Below are 7,700 nucleotides of genomic sequence, written 5' to 3' on the forward strand. Positions count from 1 at the left end.
TAGGGCCTTCTTAGGTCTTTAATGAACGTGCTCATGTCTTCTGCATGCATGGGTCCCCCAATTCCCAGGAATATGTCAGAGCTTTCCAAAATCACCCTTGAACATTTTTTAAAGCCTTCTGGCTAGCTTATTGTTTGCCTGAGATTGTTTTTTTATAACCTGTCCCTCTTTCCCACAAAGAAAATGATCCTTAATGGGAAAACTCTAAGTCAGGTCAGATAAAGTCAACCTTGTGAGTAGATTCTTCCAGGGCCTTTCCAGATAGGCAAATTATGGCAATCCACTGTAAACAGTGTTTGAAGGAACTCAAGTCAGTCTGTCTTTTCCAATAGCTATCAAGACTCTGGTTTCACTGTAATGGTGGTCTATTGGTTTCCAAGTCTACTGCAGAAGTGGGAAGGGAGGGTGACAATAGGGAGAGTTAAAACACCACAAAGCTAAATGTATTCTGTTTTTGACTTTTTTTAATCATGTTTCAGCTGTTTTTCTTGAGTAAATGCTCTTTGAATTGCAACAAGCCATTGCTTAGTTTCCACAGTTCTGGATAAGTTGATTCTGACAATGCTGCCAATGTTCTCCTTGCTTTTACAGAGGAGAGAATTTTCAGAGGTCCTTATTGTGCAATATCCTCTCTCTTCTGCAATATTAAATTGAATGCCCTTTCCTCTGGGCAGGGAAATCCAAGTTTTATTACCTTTACCAATGACAAAAATGTTGGCAAGCCTTGTGGCAAAGCTATTGCCATTGGCATCTCTCACATGAACTACATCATTGGTTCTTTTGGTGTCTCTCTCATTAGTGAGCATATCAATACAGTCAAGGTTGGCCCCACTGATCACATGCACACATGCCTGTATCAAATTTGATAAAGCTGGTTATCTTGCCAGAGCCTAAATCAATCAGTACTGTGTCATTCAACTTGATGAGAGGGTCTGGGTAGTGGATGGTAGAGCATCATGAGTTACCAGGTATAGGATTCCCTTTGAACCCCAGATATCTTCCTCACTTTGCACAACTTGTACTTTGTCTATTCAGCTGTGATATGGTGAACAGCAAAATCGCCTTTGGTAGCATAAACCAGATGGACATGCTTGCCTGTCTTCCTGATGCTGATGACATCTGTGAACCCAGCAGGATATGTGACATCAGTTCAAATCTTGCTGTCAATTCTGATGAAGCACTGCATATGTATTTTCTTTACCTCATCTCCAGTCAATGCACACTTGAGTCTGTTCCTGGGGAATCTTATGAGAGGGAGACATTCCCTTAGCTTGTGGGGACCAGTCAATGGCTGAGGTGCAAAAACATCTGTTAGTTTGTAAATCATCAAACTAACATAGATATTGCCACATGCTTCAAGCGCCTCTTAGGGCCCCGAGCCCTGGTGGAACTCTAGGAAGGAACACATGGTAGCATTTTAATCTTTTTCTTTAAAACAATGGCTACTATCCACTAAATTGAATTCATTGCTTACTAATAATGCCTTGTGCTCCATAGATTTAGAAATCAAGATTCTAATTCACCTAAGGGTATTCACATATTTTTAGTACCTTGAAGCAAGCATGCAATCTTGTAGATTTTGAGTATGGATGCATTTGCTATAGGCAGAGCTGGAAAGAAAATATTACATATAAGAAACAAAAAGTGAATTTGTGTTAGATGTCAGAGGATTATTTAAACTTTCAACTTGCATTTTGCTTGTTTATTGTGAAATACTAAGCAAAATAATTTTGACACAAATTTTTTATATATTCCACCTCACTTCTTCACTTCATTTTTGTATGAAGTGCATATATCTACTATGCATACATCTAATTTGCCTCTTCCATGACATTTATTTTTCCATTTAATAAAAATAAAATTGCCTGTGATGAAGCATAAAACCCTCAAAAACTATTTTCATGTAAATTTAAGAGATATACATTGCAGTTTTTAAATTATTCTTTTGCCTACTCACTTTTCTTATGCTTTGCTGAAAATTCTTCAAATTTTGAATAAATCATTAACCACAATATCAACTGAGATGAATCTGTCCTTTTAGCAACTCTTTACCCTTTTCTATGAGACATAGTATCTAACTTTTTTTTTTCTGAAGTTAATCCACAAGCTTCTCTCTGGAGGCAAATTGTTATAGAGATGTGATTCCAATTTCCCTGCTTCATTAATACTTTTGGTTTGCTGAACCCTAGTGCCTTCAGTTCTAGGCTGAATTGGATAAAATGAGAGGGATCATTTCACTGGTGTGAGCTGCTTAGAGTGATTTTAACCCTCGTTTGAGTAGTAAACTGCTAATATGGGTCCGAATCATTGTGCTCCATTATGGAGAGAAGACCAGATAACTGGAGATTTCCCTGCTTTTTATTTGGACCTGCAACCTGCAGGATATTTCAACTGAGCTCAGTATGAATGCTCGATAGCTTCAAAATATACCTCTCAATCACAGTATAAAGAAATGCACCTTTGCACAATTTTCACATGTGCAAAATATCACTATGTGGAAATTATATTAAGCAATTAAAATTGTTTTCAAACTTATAATTTAAAAAGGATAACTTTTGGGGTGGTGCATGGTCCAGGAATTGAATCCAGGTCTCCCACATGGAAGGCGAGTAAAAAGGACAACTTTTGAGCAATATTTTTTATTCTTTAAAACTGTTCCTTCAATTGTTTATCTAGGTTATTTTGATGGGAAGGACAAATTGTTTTCCTGCTGCATAAAAATGACTTTTTTCTTTGTATCATCTTGATTTACGAGCTTTCTTCCTTCTTTTATAGCTCATACAAGTTATGTGAATGGATATAAAAATTTAGCAATGTTTAAAGGGCATCATTTCCATATATATCCAGATATTCTGGATATTAATCCTATAAGTAATTGTAAATAAGCATGTCAGCAAACTATTAAGCTTTTATTAAACACTCTAAACTTTATGTACTGATTTAAAACATTTGCAAGGAGTACATGTGAGCTATTGATCTAGAAATTGACATTTACTGCTGTGGTTGGCTATTATCCTCTACACTGAAAAATATAAATGACTTGGTTTAAAATATCCCACATATAAATCAATTTTGATAAAAAAACACTTTAAGAGGTAATATAAATAAATCAGTAATAAATAAATCCCTTCATAACACAAATCTGGAAATTGGGGATGCAGTTCCATTGTTGCAATGGCAACAATTATAGGTGGTATAGGTGAAAGGAAGTTTAAAGTGGCTTGGCCTGATATTAAAAGAAAGGCATAGAGGGTAGGCCACGGTGGCTTAGTGATAGAGTTTCACCTGCCATGCCAGAGACTCAAGTGTGATTCCCCATGCCTGCCCAAGCAAAAAAAAAAAGGCATAGTATAGTGCTTTTAATGGGTCATTAACACTTGAAAAACAAAAAAGCATATGGATACTCTGGTACATGCTGGAGAGGTTCTATAAAACACCTGGCATTATTTGCTTACTTATTGCTTTATTTCACTTTCATCAGTGATACCCATAGGGCTGCATTCTTATCTTAACCTCTCAGCAAGGAGGAATCAGTGCTAGCTGTTTCTTTGACATGAAAACTATCTCAGGAGAAGTAGGTGCTGGCAAGCTTTGAATCCTCACAGCGCCTGAGCACCAAATGCAAGAGATTCACAGCTGTCTGATTCATGATCAGATGCACTAAATTGAGTGCTAAACTGTGTTTTTTCCCTTTTTTGCGGTGGGAATAGTTCAGCAGAGGCCCACCAGCCATGGGAGCCCCACCTAATACTGCGAACATATTTCCGGTGTATTTTAGGCAGTTGTGCTCTGCTTGAACAAAATAAGACACATTGAAAATACAAATTTGAAAAAAAGAAAATCTAGAAAATGAATGTTTGAATGTAGAAATGAAGGTTCCTAAATGGTAAGCCTTTCTAAGTGAATTTTCAAAATGCAATTCTATTCCATTTAAATTCAGATCAACAAGTTGCTGGGCATTGAATAAGATACTTAAAGAAGTGGCAGGCAGGATGCCTTCTTGAGTTTGTTTCCACTGTAATTTAATTTGAGGAGACTAAGTTTATGAATCTGTTTGATGAGATACTTTGGCCAAAGGATTTTGGGGTCCCTTCAAGTTTTTGTATTTAAAGTTGAATGGATATATGTGTGGAGATATTAAGAAAAATGAAAGAGTAGTTGCTAATTAAGAAAGCTTGTTTATTTGTTTTTAAGGTATGAGAAGGTCTCTATTGTGTTCTAAGAAAATGCGTGATCTGGACTGGTGGTCAGAGAAAATGTTTGATTGTACAGAACAAAAGAAGAAAAGTGAAAATACCGAATGGTACTACATGCATGTCAGGGAGAGGCGAGTCTAGTTCGGAGGCCACTGCAGTAATAAGATAAGGAACAAGATCCAACTTAGGGGCATTTTGATTTGAATGGAGAAACAAATCAAAAGATGATTAAGGGTAATTATAAGAATGGAGAGTTGTTGGGGGAATACTAACAATAATTTAGTGACCTGTTAACACCTGTGTGGTTTCCTAGGCTGTTTAAAGCAAATACCAAGAAATGGGTCAGGTTAAACACGGAATTTATTTGCTCATGGTTTTGAGTCTGGGACAATGTCCAAATCAAGGCAGAGTTAAGATACTGTTTTCTTGTGAAGTTCTGGCTCCTTTGTCACATGCATGGCACATGGTGGCATCTGCTGGTCTCTCCATTTCTGGAAGGGTTCATTGACTTCAGCTTCTTGCTTCCATGGCTTTTCTTTTCATCTGAATTTTATTTTCTTATAAGGGACTCCAGGAACAGGATTGCAGCCCACTCTAACTGAGGTGGGTCACACCTTAACTGAAGCAGCCTCATCAAAAGGGTCTCCTTAGAATGGGTCCACACACACAGGAATGGGTTACATTTTTCCAGGAGCCAGGTGCTGAAGCCCCAAGGTCCTTTCCTCTAGCTGGAAATACGCCAAGATAAAGGAAATGGTCTCAGAAATGGTGGCTTTGGATTTGAAGGGCTTCACACTCAAGGCTTATAGCAATTACTATTCTCCAGTTGGTCCAAAAGCACCTTTGTGGTGAACAGCTTTCATGGTGAGGGTGAGAGGCACTTCCTCCATTCCCTTTATAACAAAGATAGTTGCTACTCTAAAAATATATAGCTATTGCATCCATGCCAATGACTCCCAATTCTGCATCTGTAATGAATACTTCTCATCTTAGCCCCAGACTCCTGTAACCAAGTACTTACTGGAAATCCTTGCCTAAATGACCCCAAGCATCTCCATATTAATGTGTTCAAAACTAGGATTCTCCATCTAACCACCCTTCACCAACACAAGCACATGCACACACACACACACTCAGAAATCTCTTCCTTCTCCTGTGGCTCCAATGACTCACATCTCTGTCTGCACAGTTTTTCCAGACTAAAGTGTAGTCAGCATTATTTGCTGCCTCCTTCCCAGCTCTATCATCCACATCCACTCAATCACCAAGTCACAGATTCTTCTTTCTATAGACTTTTCCTTTGGACCATCACCGGGTACTTAGCCTAGATTATTAGAAATTCCCCTCATTGCAGCCCTCAGTTTTCCATTCCTTCTCTCTGTAATCTGTTTCCCAACTGAAAATCTATCTTATCTCTTCCCTACTTTAAGTCCTTAAAATATTTTCATTTCCTTCAAAATAAATCTAATCTCCTTGTATAGATTAGGGATACTTCTCATCTGACTCTCTTTTATTTCTCTGACTTCTTCTCTCACCCCAAGTCCCTTCACATTCTATGTTCTAGCCACTTCTCTGAACTGGCACGATCTCTTCAAGGCTTTTTAAAAAGCTGTTCCTTTTTCGTAGACATCCTTCCTTCTGCCATCGCCTGACTAATTCTTACTTATGCTTTTTAATTAATATTTAATTAATATTTTGTAGGTTTATAGAAAATCATGTCAGAAAATAGAGTTCCCATATAGTCCCCTATCATTAACACTTTGCATTAGTGTGATATATACAACCTAAAATCTCCCCTTTTAACTACATTTAAATATATAATTAGGTGGTATTAATTGAATTCACAGTGTAGTGTTACTATCACCATCTATTACCAAGACTTTTCCATCACCCCAAACAGAAGTTCTGTGCCAATAAAGCATTAGTTCTCCATTCTCTACTCCAGTTCCAACTGGGTTCTGGGTTTCTGACTCCATGAATTTACTAGTCTAAGCATTTCATAACATGAGATCATGCAGTATTTCTCCTTTTGTGTCTGACTGCTTTCACTCATTACAATGTCTTCAAGGATTATCTGTGCTGTCACATATATCTGAATTTCATTAATTTTTAAAGCTGAGTAATATTCCATTGTATGGACATACTGCATTTTATTTATTTACTCCTCTGTGGATGGACGCGTGGGTTTCTTCCATCTCTTGGCAGTTGTGAATAATGCCACTATGAACATCAGTGTACAAATATCTGAGTCCTGTTTTTAATTCTTTTGGGCACAATCCTAGAAGTGGGATTGTCAGAGCATATGGTAAATGTATACTTAACTTTCTGAGGAACTAACACATTTTTTTCCCAAAGTTGCTGTACCATTTTACATTCCCATCAACAGTGAATGAGTATATCTTTTTCTTTACAGCCTCTCCGGCACTTATTTCCTTTTTTTAAGTAGCAATGACTTCTAGTGGGTATGAAATGGTATCTCATGGTGATTTTGATTTTTGATGCTGGGTTGTAGGATTTCTTTAATTATTTTTAATATTAAGCTTAATCAAATATGTGGTTTCTAAATATTTTATTCTATTGTGTAGGTTGACTTTTTACTTTCATGATGAAGTCCTTTAATGCAAGAAAGTTTATTTTGATGAAATCTCATTTATCTATTTTTTTCTGTTGTTTCTGCATTTGGTATAAAGTTTAAGAAATCATTGCTTAATACAAAGTCCTGAAGGAGCTTCCTTATGTTTTCTTACAGGATTTTTATAGTTGTGATTCTTATATTTAGGTCTTTGAGCCATTTTGAATTAATTTTGTATATGGTATGAGGTAGGGGTGTACCTTTATTCTCTCGCATACAGATATACAATTTTCCCAGCACCATTTATAGAAAAGACTATTCTTTCTTTATTGAATGGGCTTGGCCCTCTTGTTAAAAATCAATTGGCCATAGATTTGAGGGTTTATTTCTGAACTCTCAATTCAGGGCTGTTGGTTAATATGTCTGTTCTTGTGCCAGTACCATGCTGTTTTGATTACCGTAGCTTTGTTATAAGTTTTAAGATCAGGGAGTGTGAGTCCTCCAAATTTGTTCTTACTTGTCATGGGGATTTGGGCTATTTAGGGTTCCTTACTTTTCCATATAATCTTATGATTAGCTTTTCCATTTCTGCAAAGAAGCTTTTGGAATTTTGGTTGGGATTGCATTGAATCTGTAAATCACTTTTGGTAGAATTGACATCTAAAATATTTAACCTTTCATTCCATGAGTATAAAATATCCTTCCATTTATTTACATCTTTTCATCTTTTTGATTTCTTTTTGCAATGTTTGGTAGTTTTCCATGTATAACCTTTTACATCTTGGTGCTCTATCGTATGACCTAAAGCTGGTAATCTTTTGTGCCAGGCCACTTTTACTTAATTGTCTCTTACATGACTTTAACTGTCAGCAAGTGGCTATTTTTCTGCAGGGTAAATTTGGGGTGGAGGAGACAGGGAAGCCATTCCTGGT

At 36.8% G+C, this 7,700-nt stretch overlaps 1 pseudogene; it reads right to left on the minus strand.

The window, feature by feature from the left end:
• Positions 1-464: 464 nt before the first annotated feature.
• On the minus strand, positions 465-6,172 carry LOC143665200 (small ribosomal subunit protein eS4-like; annotated as a pseudogene).
• Between the last annotated feature and the right edge of the window lie 1,528 nt (positions 6,173-7,700).

Source organism: Tamandua tetradactyla, chromosome 21 (assembly GCF_023851605.1).
Source record: "Tamandua tetradactyla isolate mTamTet1 chromosome 21, mTamTet1.pri, whole genome shotgun sequence".
In the NCBI taxonomy this organism is placed as follows: Eukaryota; Metazoa; Chordata; class Mammalia; order Pilosa; family Myrmecophagidae; genus Tamandua; species Tamandua tetradactyla.